This window comes from Carcharodon carcharias, chromosome 18, assembly GCF_017639515.1.
Source record: "Carcharodon carcharias isolate sCarCar2 chromosome 18, sCarCar2.pri, whole genome shotgun sequence".
NCBI classification, from domain to species: Eukaryota; Metazoa; Chordata; class Chondrichthyes; order Lamniformes; family Lamnidae; genus Carcharodon; species Carcharodon carcharias.
Window position 1 is genome coordinate 34,818,648 of NC_054484.1, and position 16,533 is coordinate 34,835,180.

Sequence of the window (16,533 nt, forward strand, 5' to 3'; positions counted from 1 at the left end):
TTGTTGCTAATGAAATAGAATAGTCCACTTTTCATGCTAATTTTAATTCCTTTGGTTGTCAATTGTCTGTCAAAATGCTCTTTTTAAAAAAAATGAATACTTAATTTCTATTTTATTGCTTGAACATCTTTAGCACTGTTTAAAGTAGTCCCATGATTTCATGCAGTTTAGCAACATTTTTATTAAAATTTTGAAGGCTTACTGTTGCAAAGTAAAATATAAGATATTAAAATATACGTTTATACCAAATAAAGGTACACACCAAAATGTATTTCAAATAGATAAGTTTTATTCAAAGTTAAATCTAGTCTGATTAAATGATTATGTTCAAAACAATTTTAAAGTGGACATCATGATTCTGTCAGACAAAACTGCCTTGTTTAAAATAGGAATGCAAAGATAAATAATTATGCTGTTTTTTTTTAGGATATATATAACCTGAGAGTATAAGCCGTCTCCATTACTTCTTTTGCACAGCTCCTTTTGCCCAACCCCCAATATATTTACAGGACATGTGAGAAAGCAGAATGCGATACCTTTTAGATGATGCGTACAATAATAAAAATGCTTGTTGATTCCTTAAATACATTGCCCTAATCTGCGCTTCCTATCGTTAAAAACTGAAAATGATGTATTTTTTCATGGTTAATTTACCATTGTAGGTTCTACTTCCTAAAATCAAAATTTTAATGTTAGATATTTAACATTAAGATACCTTCCTTATCCAAATCCATGGCCTGGATTTTCATGTGGGCTCAGGAAAACCAAAACTGCGCACTTTTGTGCCTTCTGAAATACATGTGTGACTTTGCCTGAAGTTTTTGTCACACAAGGATTGGGTTTGCAGTGTATTTTGCAGGCTGTGATGGAGTGCAGGATGAGTGTGGATGCGGAGGCTGGCCAGTTAGAAGACCCTCCTCGGTTCTCCAACATAGCACAGTTTTAAGGTCCCCTAAACCTTGCCTCTCACCCCTTCAACCCTCCCAACCACCCCCAGGCCTCCTCAGATTGCCCTTGCCACCCCATACCACCTCAGACTCCTCCATGTCCCCCCTGTATCCTCCATAGCCACTCACCCAGTATGCACCATGTACAGTCCACAATAGTAGTGGGAATTATGTTAAAATCATTGCGGAAAACAATTAAACCTCTAATGTACTAATAAAGCCAAGTTCAAACAGATCATTGTTGATTCTGACAATGTAGAAAATTGCCCAGGTATGTCCAGTCCACAAAAAGTTGGAAAAACACAGTCCAGCCAATTACCGCCCCATCAGCTTCCTCCTGATCATCAGAAAAGTTATGAAAGGTGTTGTTGACGGTGCTATCAAACAGCACTTACTCAGCAATAAGCTGCTTCCTGATGCTCAATTTGGGTTCGCCAGAGCTCCTAACCTCATTACAGACATGGTCCAAACATGGACAAAAGAGCTGAACTCAAGAAGGGAAGTGAGAGTGCCTGCTCTTGACATCAAGGGAGCAATCAACCGAGTGTGGCATCAAGGAGCCCTCGCAAAATTGAAGTCAGTGGGAAAACTCTCCACTGGTTGGAGTTATACCTAGCACAAAAGAAGATGATTGTGGTTGATGGAGGAGGTCAATCACTTCAGTCCCAGGACATCACTGCAGGAGTTCCTCGGGGTAGTGTCCTTGGCCCAACCATCTTCAGCTGCTTCATCAATGACTTTCATTCCATTGTAAGAAGTGGGGATGCTCACTGATTGCAATGTCATGTTATAGCTTCTCTGTATTTCTAAATAATTTCCCTCAGTACATGATAAAAGAGCGAGCCTAATGAAATCTAAAACTTACAAAGTAAAGATAATTTCTTAAAAAAACAAACCCTCTTTCTCCGAACTTTCATTGCGCAACTAATTTCATTCTGTGAATGCATAGATTGCTACCATTCACACCTGTACAATTTCTTTTCCTGCAGTATTTAAATTAGGGATACTTAAGCACGTGTACAATTTTCCCTGGAATTTATGTCCAGTGTAAATATGGCTTACGTTTCAACAACTTTTGTGTTACTGATATTAGTTACTGTCGCACTTTTCAATAAGTGACATTGAGCCTGTATATCTGTTATACGATGAATTGCATCTGGCAATTTGCTTTGAAGGACTGTTAAATTGTGGCAAAGCCCATGACCTCAATTGTTCTATCCTTGAAGGCAAATGATGTGGAAATGATGATTGGAATGGCAAGGGGAGAGAGAATATGGAAAAATACCAGTGCTCTGTTCATGGCAAATCAAATCTCTTTCCAATTTTAAGGAAAATATGGAATATATAGTGGACAGAGGAGTGGCATATGTCTATTACAAAAGTAAATCTATTTTTTAAAATAACTTTCCCTGTAAAATTTGACATTTACAACAGATGTGCTACTTCCTAGAAATTTATGATTCAGTGTAATTCCCTCCTAATTACCTTTATTCAGTGCCCAGTTTGGTTAAAGATAGCTGTGAGTATTGCTCGATGGCCTATGTCATGCAGGGCATGCAAGCTATGTAGTTGATGTCGCACAGAAATAGCTGGTGCAGCATATGCCCAAGAGGGGAGCTGAAATATTCAGGGCAAGTGGCTGTTGCTGGTGGCAGAGCCAAGTTGGCAAGATTTCACATATCAGACTTTTTTCAGATTTTCCATTACTTTCCTTTTTTGGGAGAAGCAATGTAGTTACTATATTTATTGGTTTTGTGACGGTGTTTTCCATTCCCTCAACAAAACATGTTTTTAGAGGATATATACTGTATCGTTTAGAGTGAAGTACGGAAAAATCTTTCAAGAGTGAGCAATCTCCTAACTCATAAGCAGCTGAAAAGTACAGCCTTCTATTTATGTTGTTTTGTTTGTAATAATCTTGACTGCTTTTTCACTGTAACCATGTTTTCCACGTGATAGAATTTTTCAAAATGTGTTTGTAATTGCATGGCGAGCACAAGACTGGAACAACTTCATATTACACAGCTGAGCTTTAGATAGGTTTGTCGTCCACTTCTATGACTGTTGCTAGAGAAGCATTTTATGATGTAGAGAAGTACCATCAGCTCTGGTCTGAGCATCGATGTTATCAGTATATTATTGGGTTTACTTTATGGAATAAAGAAACATTTACCTACTGGATTTTATTACACTCGATGAGACAAGACAAATAAGAAATAAAAATGCTGTCAGGTGCATTACCAAACTTGTTCCACAAGAGTAATCAAACATGTCAGTTTTCACTTGCAAGATCAAATAAAATAATCCAGAGTTTAACAAATGAAATTCTTTATGTTTTTAAGACATTATTAATCAAACCTTCAAACAATATTGTACAGAACAATGGCTATAATTACAAAGACTGGTTTTTGTATGGTTTATTTTGTGAAAGGGCTCACTAGAGGTAAGTGACTGCAGAAGGCCTTGGAGGATGGTATCAACCAGCTCTACTCCTAGAATACCAACTGCTGCAGCAGCCTGGACTAACAGGCAACAACAAAGTCACTGCTGGAATAGCAGGGAGGGATGAATGCTGCCTTTCTGAGAGAGGATAGCAGCTTTGCACTCTATGGAGCCACTGCTACTCCTCTTCGATGGTGCCTCGGCAATCCTAGTGATCTGTTAGAGGACAGATTGTCGGATTGCTGTGAGAACTTGCAAGCTGCTTTGCATACTGTAATCTGCAACCATAATGGCAGCAAGGTGACATTGCAAGCCAGCAGGCTGAGCTTAACCGCAGCACTCAGACTTTGAGTGGCTGATGCTTGCGCAGCAATGGGATCTGCAATATCAGCCATCAGATGCTGCATAATGGTTGGGTCCGCAAGTGTGCACCACCTGTGAGTTCCCTTCCAAGCCACATGCCATCCTGACCTGGAACAATAGCGCCATTCCTTCACCGTCACTGGGTCAAAACCCTGTAACTCCCTCCCTAACAGCACTGTGGGTGTGCCTACACCACATGGACTGCAGCGGTTCATGAAAGCAGCTCATCGCCATCTTCTCAAGGGCAATCAGGGATGGGCAATAAATGCTGACCTAGCCAGTGATGCCCACATCCTGTGAAGGAATATTACAAAAGTCCTTGCTGCCCTGCCTTGGTTGGAGTCCTGGTGCTGGTTGCTGCCCTTGTGAAATCAAGTGACCATGCTGTTCCTTTGTCATCATTCTCTTCCTGGTCTTCCTCCATGTGTGAAGGCCTGGACTAATGATCTGGAGGTATGAGTTGAAATCCCACTGCAGCAGCTAGGCAATTTATCTTCAATTAATTAAGTAAGTCCTGAATAACAAGCTAGCCCCAGTAATAGTGATCATGAAATGACTGGATTGTCTTGAAAACCCATCTGGTTCACTAATGTCCTTTTGAGGAAGTAAATCTGTCCTTACTCAGTTTAGTTGTATAAGTGACTCTAGAACCCCAGCAGTGTGATTGACTCTTAACTGCTCTAAGAAATGGCCTAGCAAGTCACTCAGATTATCCATGAAGGCAACTCACCAGCACCTTCTCAAGGGCAATTAGAGATGGGCAAAGAAAAGGAAGAGAAAAAGGCACAAAGGTAGAGTTGTGGTGAGGGGAAAACGTGTAACTAAGAGGTGCATAGTTGCATTGTCTGCACCTTGAAAATTGGAGAAGAGTGTGGGATGTGGGAAGGAGGATTAGGTATAAGGATACCATCATCTTTGATTTTGGCTTCAACCTAAGCAATGGGTGCCCCAATAATGCCAGCACTGTCTCCTCCATTGGGGTTTAAGATATACAGGTGCCCTTGTCCTTCCTCCAATAACCTGCTGCTGCCTCTAATTGTGCATCATCTTATCCTGCAAGAGAGATATAAGTATGTTAGTGAGTGTAGTGCAATATGTTAGGCTAATGTGGTTTCATGGTTGAATAGCTGTTAGTGTGTGCAACCTGTGGATTTGAGGCTTGGCTTTTTTAAATTATTTCATTGGATGCAGGCATCACTGGCAATGCCAGCCTTTGCCCATCCCTAATTGCCCTTGAACTGGGTGGCTCCCTCAGCTGCTGCAGAGGGCAGTTAAGAGTCAGCCACATTGCTGTGGGTCTGAGTCATACGTTGGCCAGACCAGGTAAGGACAATAAATTTCCTCCTCAAAAGGACGTTAGTGAACCAGATGGGTTTTAACTGAGACTGGTTTTATATGCAAGATTTATTAATTGAATTTAAACTCCTCTCTCAGCGGTTTGAAATCATGCCCCCAGAGCATTAGCTTGGACCTCTGGCTTACCAGTCCAGTGACTTACCAGTACGCCATTGCCTATCCTTGCAGCACTGCTCAGTGTGTATTCAATCACAATCTGTAACCTCATGGTCTGGCATATCCCTCACTCTAGTATTACCATCAAGCCAGGGATCAACCCTGGTTCAATGAGGACTGCAGGAGGACATGCCAGGAGCAGCACCAAACATATTTAAAAATGAATTGCCAACCTGGTGAAACCACAACTCAGGACTACGTGCATGCTACACAGTGGAAGCAGCATGTGATAGACAGAGCTAAGAGATCTCACAACCAATGGATCGGATCAAAGCTCTGCAATCTTGCCACATCCGGTTATGAGTAGTTAAAAAACTAATGTGAGGAGAGGCTCCATAAACATCCTCATCCTCAATATTGGGACAGCACTGCACATTAGTGCAAAAGGCAAGGTTGAAGCATTTGCAACCACCTTCAGCCAGAAGTGCAGAGTGGATCATCCATCTTGGCCTCCTGTTGAGGTCCCCACCATCACAGCCAATTTGATTCATTCCACTTTATGTCAAGAAGGCACTGGATGCAGCAAAGACTATCAGCCTTGATAATACTCTGGCTGTCGTACTGAAGACTTGTTCTCTAGAACTTGCTGCACCCTTCGCCAAGCTGCTTCAGTACAGCTACTGGCATCTACCCAGCAGTGTGGAAAACTGTCCAGGTAGGTCCTGTCCACAAAAAGCAGGACAAATCTAATCAGCCAATAGCTGCCCTATCAGTCTACTCTCAATCGTCAGTGAAGTAAGGAAGGTGTTTTCGACAGTGCTATCAAGCGGCACTTACTCAGCGTCAACCTGCTCACCGCTTGTGTGTTCCATCAAAGCCAGTCAGCTCTAGACCTCATTACAGCCTTGGTCTAAACATGGACAAAAGAGCTGAATTTCAGAGGTGATGGGAAAGTGTTTGCACTTGACATCAAGGCAGCATTTGACCAAGTGTGACATCAAGGAGCCCTAGCAAAATTGAAGTCAATGGAAATCAGGGGAAACATGCAAACATACAAATTAGTAGCAAGAATAGGCCATTTGCCCCCTCGAGCCTGCTGTGCCATCCAATAGGATCGTGGCTGATCTGATTGTGGCCTCAAGTCCACATTCCGCCGACATCCAATAACTTTTAACAAGGGAGTCAGTCAAAAATCTATCTACCCCTGCCTTAAAAATGTTCAATGACCCTGCCTCCACTGCTGTCCAAGGAAGAGAGTTCCAAAGACTCAAGACCTTCATGGAAAAAATTTCTTTACATCTTATCTTAAATGGGAGACCCTGACACAGTCATCCTCATGGAATCATATTGTACAAATAATGTCCCAGACACTAACACCATCACCATTTCTGGGTATGTACTGTTCCTGTGGTAGGACAGACCCAGCAGAAGCAGCGGCACAGTAGTATACAGTCAGGAGGGAGTTGCCTTGGGAGTCCTCAACATCAACTCCGGAACCCATGAAGTCTTATGGCATCAGGTCAAACATGGGCTGATTACCACACATCGCCCTCCCTCAGCTGATGAATCAGCACTCCTCCATGTTGAACACCACTTGGAGGAAGCACTGAAGGTGGCAAGGGCACAGAATGAACTCTGGGCACAGAATGAACTCTGGGTGGAGGACTTCAATGTCCATCACCAATAGTGGCATGATAGCACCACTACTGACCGAGCTGGCCGAGTCCTAAAGAACATAGCTGCTAGACTGGGTCTGTGGCAGGTGGTGAAAGAACCAACAAGAGGGAAAAACATACTTGAACTCAACTTCACCAAACTGCCTGCTGCAGATGCATCTGTCCATGACAGTATGGGTAGGAGTGACCACCGCAGCATCATTGTGGAGACAAAGTACTGCCTTCACATTGAGCATACCCTCCATTGTGTTGTGTGGCACTACCACCATGCTAAATGGGATAAATTTTGAACAGATCTAGCAACTCAGGACTCGGCATTCATGATGCACTTTGGGCCATGGGCAGCAGCAAAATTGTACTCAAGCACAACCTGTAACCTCATTGCCTGGCATATCCCACATTCTACCATCACCATTAAGCCAGAGGATCAACCCTGAAGAGTGCAAGAGGGCATGCCAGGAGCAGCACCAGGCATACCTAAAAATGAGGTGTCAACCTGGTGAAGCTATAACACAGGACTACCTGTGTGCCAAACAGCATGAGCAGCAAGTGATAAACAGTACTAAGTGATTCCACAACCAATGGATCAGATCTAAGCTCTGCAGTCCTGCTACATGCAATCATGAATGGTGGTGGACAATTAAACAACTCACTGGAGGAAGAGGCTCTACAAAGATCCCCTTTCTCAATGATGAGGAGTTCAGCACATTGGTGCAAAAGATAAGGCTGAAGCATTTGCTAAAATCTTCAGCCAGAAGTGCCAAGTGGATGATCCATCTCAGCCTCCTCCGGAGGTCCCCAGCATCACAGGTGCCAGTCTTCAGCCAATTCGATTCACTCCACGTGATATCAAGAAACGGCTGAAGGCATTGGATAGTGCAAAGGCCATGGGCCCTGACAATATTCTGGCAATAGTATTGATGACTTGCACTCCAGAACTTGCCGCTCCCCTAGCCAAGCTGTTCCAGTATAGCTACAACACTGCATCTACCCAGCTATGCAGAAAATTGCCCAGGTATGTACTGTACACAAAAAGCAGGACGAATCAAACCCAGCCAATTACCTCCCCATCAGTCTACTCTCTGTTGTCAGTAAAGTAGTGGAAGGGGTCATCAACAGTGCTATCAAGCTGCACTTGCTTAGCAATAACCTGCTCACTGATGTCCAGTTTGGGTTCCACCAGGGCCACTCAGCTCCTGACCTCATTACAGCCTTGGTTCAAACATGGACAAAAGAGCTGAACTCCTGAGGTGAGGTGAGAGTGACTTCCCTTGACACCAAGGCTGCATTTGACCGAGGGAGGCATCAAGGACCCCTAACAAAACTGGAGTCAATGGGAATCGGGGAAAACTCTCCACCGGTTGGAGTCATACCTAGCACAAAGGAAGATGGTTGTGGTTGTTGGAGGTCAGTCATCTCAGGTCCAGGACATGACTGTAGCAGTTCCTCAGGGTAGTGTCCTAGGCCCAACCATCTTCAGCTTCAGCAATGATCTTCCTTCCATCATAAGGTCAAAATTGGGGGTGTTCGCTGATGATTGCACAATGTTCAGCACCATTTGCAACTCCTCAGATAGTGAAGCAGTCCATGTCCAAATGCAGTGAGATCTGGATAATATCCAGGCTTGGGCTGACAAGTGGCAAGTAACATTCACACCATACAAGTGTCAGGCAATGATCATCTGCAACAAGAGAGAATCTAACCATTGACCCTTGATGTTCAATGGCAGTACCATCACTGCATCCCCCACTATCAACATCCTGGGGGTTACCATTGGCCAGAAACTGAACTGGACTAACCATATAAATACTGTGGCTACAAAAGCAGGTCAGAGGCTAGGAATCTTCCGATGGGTAACTCACCTCCTGACTCCCCAAAGCCTGTCCACCATCTACAAGGCACAAGTCAGGAATGTGATGGAATACTCCCCACTTTCCTGGATGAGTGCAGCTCCCACAACACTCAAGAAGCTTGACACCATCCAGGACAAAGCAGTCCACTTGATTGGCACCACATCCACAAACATTCACTCCCTCCATCACAAATGCACAGCAGCAGCAGTGTGTACCATCTATAAGAAGCACTGCAGGAATTCACCAAGGCTCCTTAGACAGCACTTTCCAAACCCATGACCACTTCCACCTTGAAGGACAAGGGCAGCAGATAGATGGCAAACCACCACCTGGAAGTTCTCCTCCAAGTCACTTACTATCTTAACTTGGAAATATATCGCCATACCTTCATTGTTGCTGGGTCAAAATCCTGGAACTCCCTTCCTAACAGCATTATGAGTGTACCTACACCACATAGACTGCAGCGGTTCAAGAAGGCAGCTCACCAACACTTTCTCAAGGGAAACAAAGGATGGGCAATAAATGATGGTCCAGCCTGCAAAGCCCACATCCTGTGAATGAATAAAAAAAAACTATTGTGCCGAAGTTTGGCACAAATTTATGATGGAAGCTGCATATTTCCAAATATCTCATGATTTCCCGTTTAGTTTTAGGGACATGGTACTCCATCAAAGCTTGTACTTTCGCTGTTTTTGGCAACACTTGACCTTGCCCTATGATTTGCCCTAGATAAATTACTTATGCATTTGCAAACTCGCTTGGCAAAGTTTATTACTAGATCTGCCAACTTTAGTTGTTTAAATAGAGTTTCCAATTGTTTTAAATGATCTTTCCAAGTGTTGCTGTAAATCAATACATCACCCAAATAAACTACACAGTTAGAAACATTAGTGACCACTTGATTCATTATTCTTTGGAAGGTGGCTGAAGTATTTTTTAGCCCAAATGGCATTACTCGGCTTTGGTATAGCCTGTTTGGCATGACAGAAGCCAATATCTCCTTAGCTTGCGATATTAAAGGTACTTGCCAGTATCCTTTCAACAAACCTATCTTAGTAAGGAATGTAGTATGCCAGCTCTGTCAATACAATATGCTAAACGAGGCATTGGATAGGAATCTTCTTGTTACTGCATTAACCTTTCTATAATCTATGCAGAATTTGGTTGGTCTGTCAGGTTTAGGCACTAACACTACTGGAGACCCCAACTGTTTTGACTAGGCTCAATTAGATGATCTTCTAAAATATATTGAATTTCTGCTGTCAGTTGAGCTTGTTTCTTTGTACTTAAACAATAAAGATATTGCTTTATAGGTGAAGATTCCCATATAGCCACATCATGCATGGCTAAAGTTGTACATCGTGGTTTGTCCCTACAGATTTCTTTAAATTCTGCAAGTAACCTCACTAGATCCTCTCATTGTCCTACCTCTAAGTATGAACATATGATGTCTAACTGTCCTAACATTTCAGTGTTAGCTAACCAGATAGCAGGAGGTTTGATTTGTGGGCTGCCTAACTCTCCCTCCACCCCTCTCACTGTCACTTTCATCCTCCACTGTCCTTACCACCTAACATACCTGCTCCTTTTTATCTTCCTCCCTACAGTGGTATTGTTTTAACATATTGATATGTCACAGCCAATTCTTTTTCCTGCAATCTGGGGTGTCTATCAAATAATTTACTTTACCAACCCTCTTGATTACCTTGTATGGACCACAGATGTGCTTTCAAAGGTTGCCCCTGTAAAGGCAATAACACTAACACTTCATCCCCTGGTTGTGATGTTCGGGTCACAACTTGCTTATCTGCCCATTCCCTCATTTTTGTTTGAGAAACTTTAAGATGCCCTTGGGCCACTTTGTAGGCTCCCATTGGCTGTTCCTGGAACATGGACATATAATCTAACAGAGGATTTGTCCCTCTCTCCTAAAAATTTTTGATTAATTTCAGAGGACCTCTTATTTTATGTCCATAAATTGATCTAAAAAGGCTAAAACCAGTAGATTTTTTTCATTTGTTCATGGGATGTGGACATCACTGGCTAAGCCAGCATTTATTGCCCATCCTTAATTGCCCTTGTTCAGAGGGCATTTAAGAGTCAACCACATTGCTGTGGGCCTGGAGTCAAATGTAGGCCAAACCAGGTAAGGACAGCAGATTTCCTTCCTTAAAGGACATTAGTGAACCAGATGGGTTTTTACAACAATCGACAATGTTTTTTTCCAAATTTTCATTGAATTTTCACCATCTGCCATGATGGGCTTTGAACCCAGGTCCCCAGAGCATTACCCTGGGTCTCTGGTCCAATTATAATACCACTATGCCACCGCCTCCCCCAGTGAACCTTGGGAAACAAATAAAAGAAAATTCAGTCTTTTGCCCCAATCACGGAGATGTTCATGACAATATGTTTTATTCATTGTTTTGAGGAATTGATGGCACCTCTTTCGAGCTCCAGTGTTTGTGGATGATACGCTGTGGATTTTAACTGCTTTATACCCAAACTACTCATTATGTTTTGAAAAACTTTAGACTTAAAATTGGACACCTGATCTGACTAGATCTCCACCAGTGACCCATACCACGTAAAAAAAAATTGGGTTAACTTTTCCACTACTACCGTAGCTGTAATTGTTCTTAAAGGGATGGACTCTGGAAATCAATTTGTCCTATCCATAATAGTAAGGATATGCTGGTGTCCTGCATCGTTTTTTGTAACAGTCAAACACAATCTACTAAACGGAACCTTAAAAAACTGGTATGGGAACTAAGGGGGTCGGTTTGATTGTATGTTGTGGTTTTCCTACATCTGGCAAGTATGTACATCTGGCACATTTTACAAAACTACACTACATCCTTGTGAAGACCTGGGCAGTAAAAATGTTGGGTTACACGCACTTGAGTTTTCCATATCCCTACATGTTCTGTCATAGGAATTTCACGTGCTACCCGTAATATCTCTTCACAATATTTGGCCAATACCACTACCTGATGAACAACCATACACCTTACGTCTGCTGGTCTTTGAGGAGCTCTCCACTTCCTCATTAGTATCCCATTTCTAATGTAATAACATTCCGGAACTTCCTCAGCTTCAGCTTCATTTTGGGCTGATTATGCTACCTTACTTAACTCTGGATCAGCTTGTTGAGCCCCAACTAGAGAAGATTTATTAAACATCTTTTTTGGATTATCTAAGTCTTTAAAGAAAGTTTCAGCTAAGATCTGTTTGTAATATCACTTTGATCTCCGATGATGGACTTTGCTTAGCCATTGCTAGAGTCATCGTACATGAAGGAAAAATTCCTGGTTTCTTTTCCTGTAACTGCTCCATCTCTTTAACCTCATTTGGGCTTTCTGTAATAATGGGAGAAGCTACTATTTTCACTTCGGCTAAATCATTTCCTAAGAGTAAATCAACTCCATCTACGGGTAACTTCTGAAGAACCCCTACTGTCACTGTCCCAGATATTAGGTCACACTCGAGGTGCATCCAATACAAAGGTACAGGAATACACACCCTGCCAATACCATTTATTAAAACTTTGGCTTTTAATGTATTTTCTGGTGAAAAGGTTATGCCTTTCCCCAGCAAAAGTGTTTGACTGGCTCCTGTATCTCTTAATACAATTATAGGTTCAGCTATCTCATCTGAGGGATGAGGGGTTACCTGTCCCCTCTATAAAAATTCTTTTAAACTCTCATGTATCTTATTTACCTTTCCTGAACTCTCAGCAATGTTCACATTCAGTTTCACAGCTCCAATTATGGCTACAACTTGATCTGTTGTCCTTTCAGTCAGGGGTCCTTTTCCTGAATTGCCCTTTTGTATCCCAATAAGTCCCATGAATTTCCCACGCAACTTCCAGCAGTTGATGCAAATGTGTCCCACCTTGTTACAATGGAAACACTTAGGCCTTCGAATCTCACTTCCATCCTCAGCACCTTGCTTTCTGGTCTGAAGAGGGATTTCCGGGGAATTCCCAGCTGCCCCTTCTCTCCCCTGGCTACTTACCTTCCTTTCACCTTCTATCCTTCTCAGGTCTGTGGGGGTGACAGAAAAAGGGTTTAAATTTATGTACCAGTTCATCATCAGCTTTCTCCACTGCCTGTCTAGCTGTTTTGCCTTCTGATTTCAACATAGGTTCTAATTACTGGAGGAAGTGAATTTTTAAATTCTTCCAGGAGGATTATTTCTCTAAGGGCCTTTTTCGTAGCATCTACCTTGAATGCCCAAATCCAACACGTACGTGCGTGCATGCACACACGCACACAAAGACAAAGGACAAACAGAGAGAGTCTCTCTGCAGAGATGGGCTTCAGAGGATGGGCGTTAGAAAATAAAGGATAAAGTTCACAGGGTCTTGACGCTGTCGACCTGGAGCTCCATTGCGTGAAGACTGGTCCTGGTTGATTGTCTGGAAGTTCTCACTGACTGGTATCAGCCTTGCAGGTCCAAATCTAGACCAGTTGCACTCAGATGAGGATTCTCTGGCTACAGGCTGATAACACACACAACTTTAGGCAAGGTTGAGAGAAAGAGCCAGTTAGGGTCGCCTTCCTTCCTCAGCTTTTTCCCCAAGAAAACTGCCTTCAAAATCAGCAGATTTGAAACTTAAGTTTTTTTCCTCTGCCATGTGATTTCCAGCAAGTTACTATCCTTTGCTTTTCTTCAATTTTTATTTACCTGTCAATTAAAGTGACTGCAGTTCAAACAAACAACCAGATCTTCCTCAAGTACCATAAAGGTCAGGTGATTTCTTGCAAGAGGCTTGCGTGTTGACAGTTCCAAGGTGAATTTATGACCTTTTTTTAAAAAAATCCCAGGTCAGCATCCAAATGTACAGATAAGGCCAAGTCCTTCCATTTTGTAAAATAAAAATTCAGTCTCGAGGGATATGATTCCAACAGCCTTGAGAATCAACTTTCGCAGGTGCAGGTAAAGGGGAGAGTAGAAATATTACAGCACTGCCCAGGGATTTCTTGAGGCCTCCACAATTTATTGTATATGTAAGTTCAATATTTGCATTTAAATGAAGTGTAAAAGGATGTTTTACTAGTGGTTTGAGACATTGGCCAGGCCTTTGTATTAAAATTGACATTATAGAACTCTATGTATTCATGAGGCCTCAGCCAATATCTGCCAGGTGCTTCTGCCAATTTTTAAAAACTGTCTTGTTAAAATGAGCATCTGGAATGGTGCAGTAAGTCCTTTGCAGCATTTTTAACATATCTTCCTTGCAGGATGGTTTACAATCACTGCAGTAATTTTTGAAAAACCATAGACATCAACATATAAGTCGACCTTTGCAGCGTTGAAAAATCCCTCCACAAATGGAGGTCGACTTATACGCTGAGTATAGAAGCAAACTACTAGTGGGGGTTGTGGATGTGGTCATCATTTTGAAATGTCTTCAATATCTGATACAAAGAGTGCGCATGTCTGAAATTCCCATGCATCTTCTTAACACAGCCCATTTCACCTGCTTGATCCCTTGCACTGAATTATAAGATATCAGTAAGTAAAACATATTATTAGGGTGAAAAATTTAGGCTAAGTCCTAATGTGAACATAGCATGTTGTAGCTGAAAAGGGAGTCAACTTTTACGCAGGGTATTTGCAAAACCATGATTTCTGGGGCTGAAAAAATGGGGTCGTCATAATACACTGCAATTTATGACATATTTCCAGTTCACGTTGGCACAGGCAGACCCATTGCTGCTGTTATTGATGTTTTGGTAACTATTACAAATTTCAAATCTGTTTTGGATATTCCCTTACATTGAGCTGAGCTGGTCACTCATATCAGTGGCCCTCGTGTCTCACATTCAAGAATGTACTTGACTGGCACAGGATGAAAGCATCATGGCAGCTCGCTTGGAATCTTGTTCAAACATGCATGTTGGTCTTTTTGTGGTTTCAGACACGCTGCACATTGATGGAGTGGAATCCCCTTTGGTTGATGAAGATTCCAGGGTGATCTAAGGGCACCTTGATTTGCCGCATGTGTGCAGTCGATGACACCTCTACCTATGGGAAAGCAGCCAAAGCTGCAAAGCTGAATTCCCACTCATTCTGACCGGTTGACAAACATGGGATTGTTCACCTGTGAGATGCAATTGTGAGCAGCAGATTGGGAGATCCTACAAATATCATCTGTTGATCCCTACAAAGAGCCAGAGGCGAAGCCAGTAGGGCGGTGGTGACTTTGACAGTCAACGCGTGCCCATCTGGTCCACTTGGCAGGTGGTCTTCTTCCAGGAGGCTCTCATATCAGCAACCACCTAATGGGAAACTCTGAGCCTCCTGAGGCAATGCTGCACGGACATTTTCTGGAAGTTTATTCTTTGTTTGTAAACCCTGTGTTCAGGGTATTGCCTCCTGCAAACTGGAATCCTCCCCTGTCCCCTGGAGCAGCAGGTGGTTGAGGTACAGATTGCTGCTGCTGTTTCTCTGTGTACTGCACCTAGTGCTGCTTATCTTGTTCCTCATCTGAGGTCCAAAGTAAATCCGCATAAGTGACCCCCATGTTGAACTGAAGATTAACAGCTGGGAAATACAGACCAAACAATTCCAACAAAATGTAGAAATGACCTTCAAAGTAGCGAAAGTGCACTCTCAGAATAAGTCTTGTGAGTAAAAGCTTTTCACTTAGGCAAGGAAGCAGGTGTATGATCTCAATATTTAAACCATTTCTTGCCCGTCACTTGTTCAGCCTCTTCAAATCTTGTTGTCCTCTCACCTTGATTTCCCTGGCAAGTTCCACAAAGCCCGAGAAACTGTGCATACACCGTCAAAGTCTGAAATCAGGGCCAAAGAAGCTGAAAATGAACACTTAGTTTATGTAAATTGCCTGTCCCATAGCATTTTCCACATGCTGTAGATTGCACTGAGGTTAAAAATTGAAGTTAGTGGTTTACTGCCAACAATTTCAATCCAGTAGTCCACTCACAAACTTATCCACGTCTTCATATTAAAATTCCTCCCACAATATCCAACTTGGATCACGAAATAGTAATGTTGCATAAAATAGTCCGCATTATGATATTGTAAGATTGGCCTTTATTGCAAGGGATTGGAGTACAAAGATAAAAAAGTCTTTCTTCAGTTCTACAGGGTTTTGGTGTAGGCAGCTTTGGTCTCCATATTTACGAAGGGATATACTTGCATTGGAGGCAGTACATCGAAAGTTTCCTGGGATGAGGGGGTTGTCCTATGATGAGAGGCTGAGTAAATTGGGATTATATTATCTGGAGTTCAGAAGAATGAGAGACGATCTCATTGAAACCTACAGAATTCTGAAGGGGCTTGATAGGGTGGACGGGGAATCTAACACATGGGGCCACAGTCTCAGGATAAGTGGCCGATCATTTGCGACTGAAATGAGGAGAAATTTCTTCACTCAAAGGATTGTGGATCTTTGGACGTCTCTGTCTGCCCCCTAGAGGGTAGTGGATGCTCCATCGTTGAATATATTTAAGGCTGGGATCGACAGATTTTTGGGGTCTCAGAATTAAGAAATATGAAGAGCGGGCGGGAAAATAGAATTGAAGCCCAAGATCATCCATGGTTGTATTGAATGGCGGAGCAGGCTTGATGGGACAGGTGGCCTACTGTTGCTCCTATTTCTTATGTTCTTATGTAGAGTTAGTTATTCAGCAGAATGGGCACATCCTAGTTGAACAGAAATAGACTGATGTGGTCGTCATCATGCCCACTTGCTCTAATTGGTAGGGAAATCTGGAAGCCAAATGTAAATCAGTTGCCTGGGTTAAAATTCCACTGATGAACATGCTC

General features: G+C 42.6%; 1 protein-coding gene across 5 annotated transcripts in view; it reads left to right on the forward strand.

Moving 5' to 3' along the window:
• cmss1 (cms1 ribosomal small subunit homolog) overlaps positions 1-16,533 on the forward strand; it is a 330,534-nt gene that overhangs the window by 277,497 nt on the left and 36,504 nt on the right. The gene's annotated exons all lie outside the window — the stretch shown is intronic.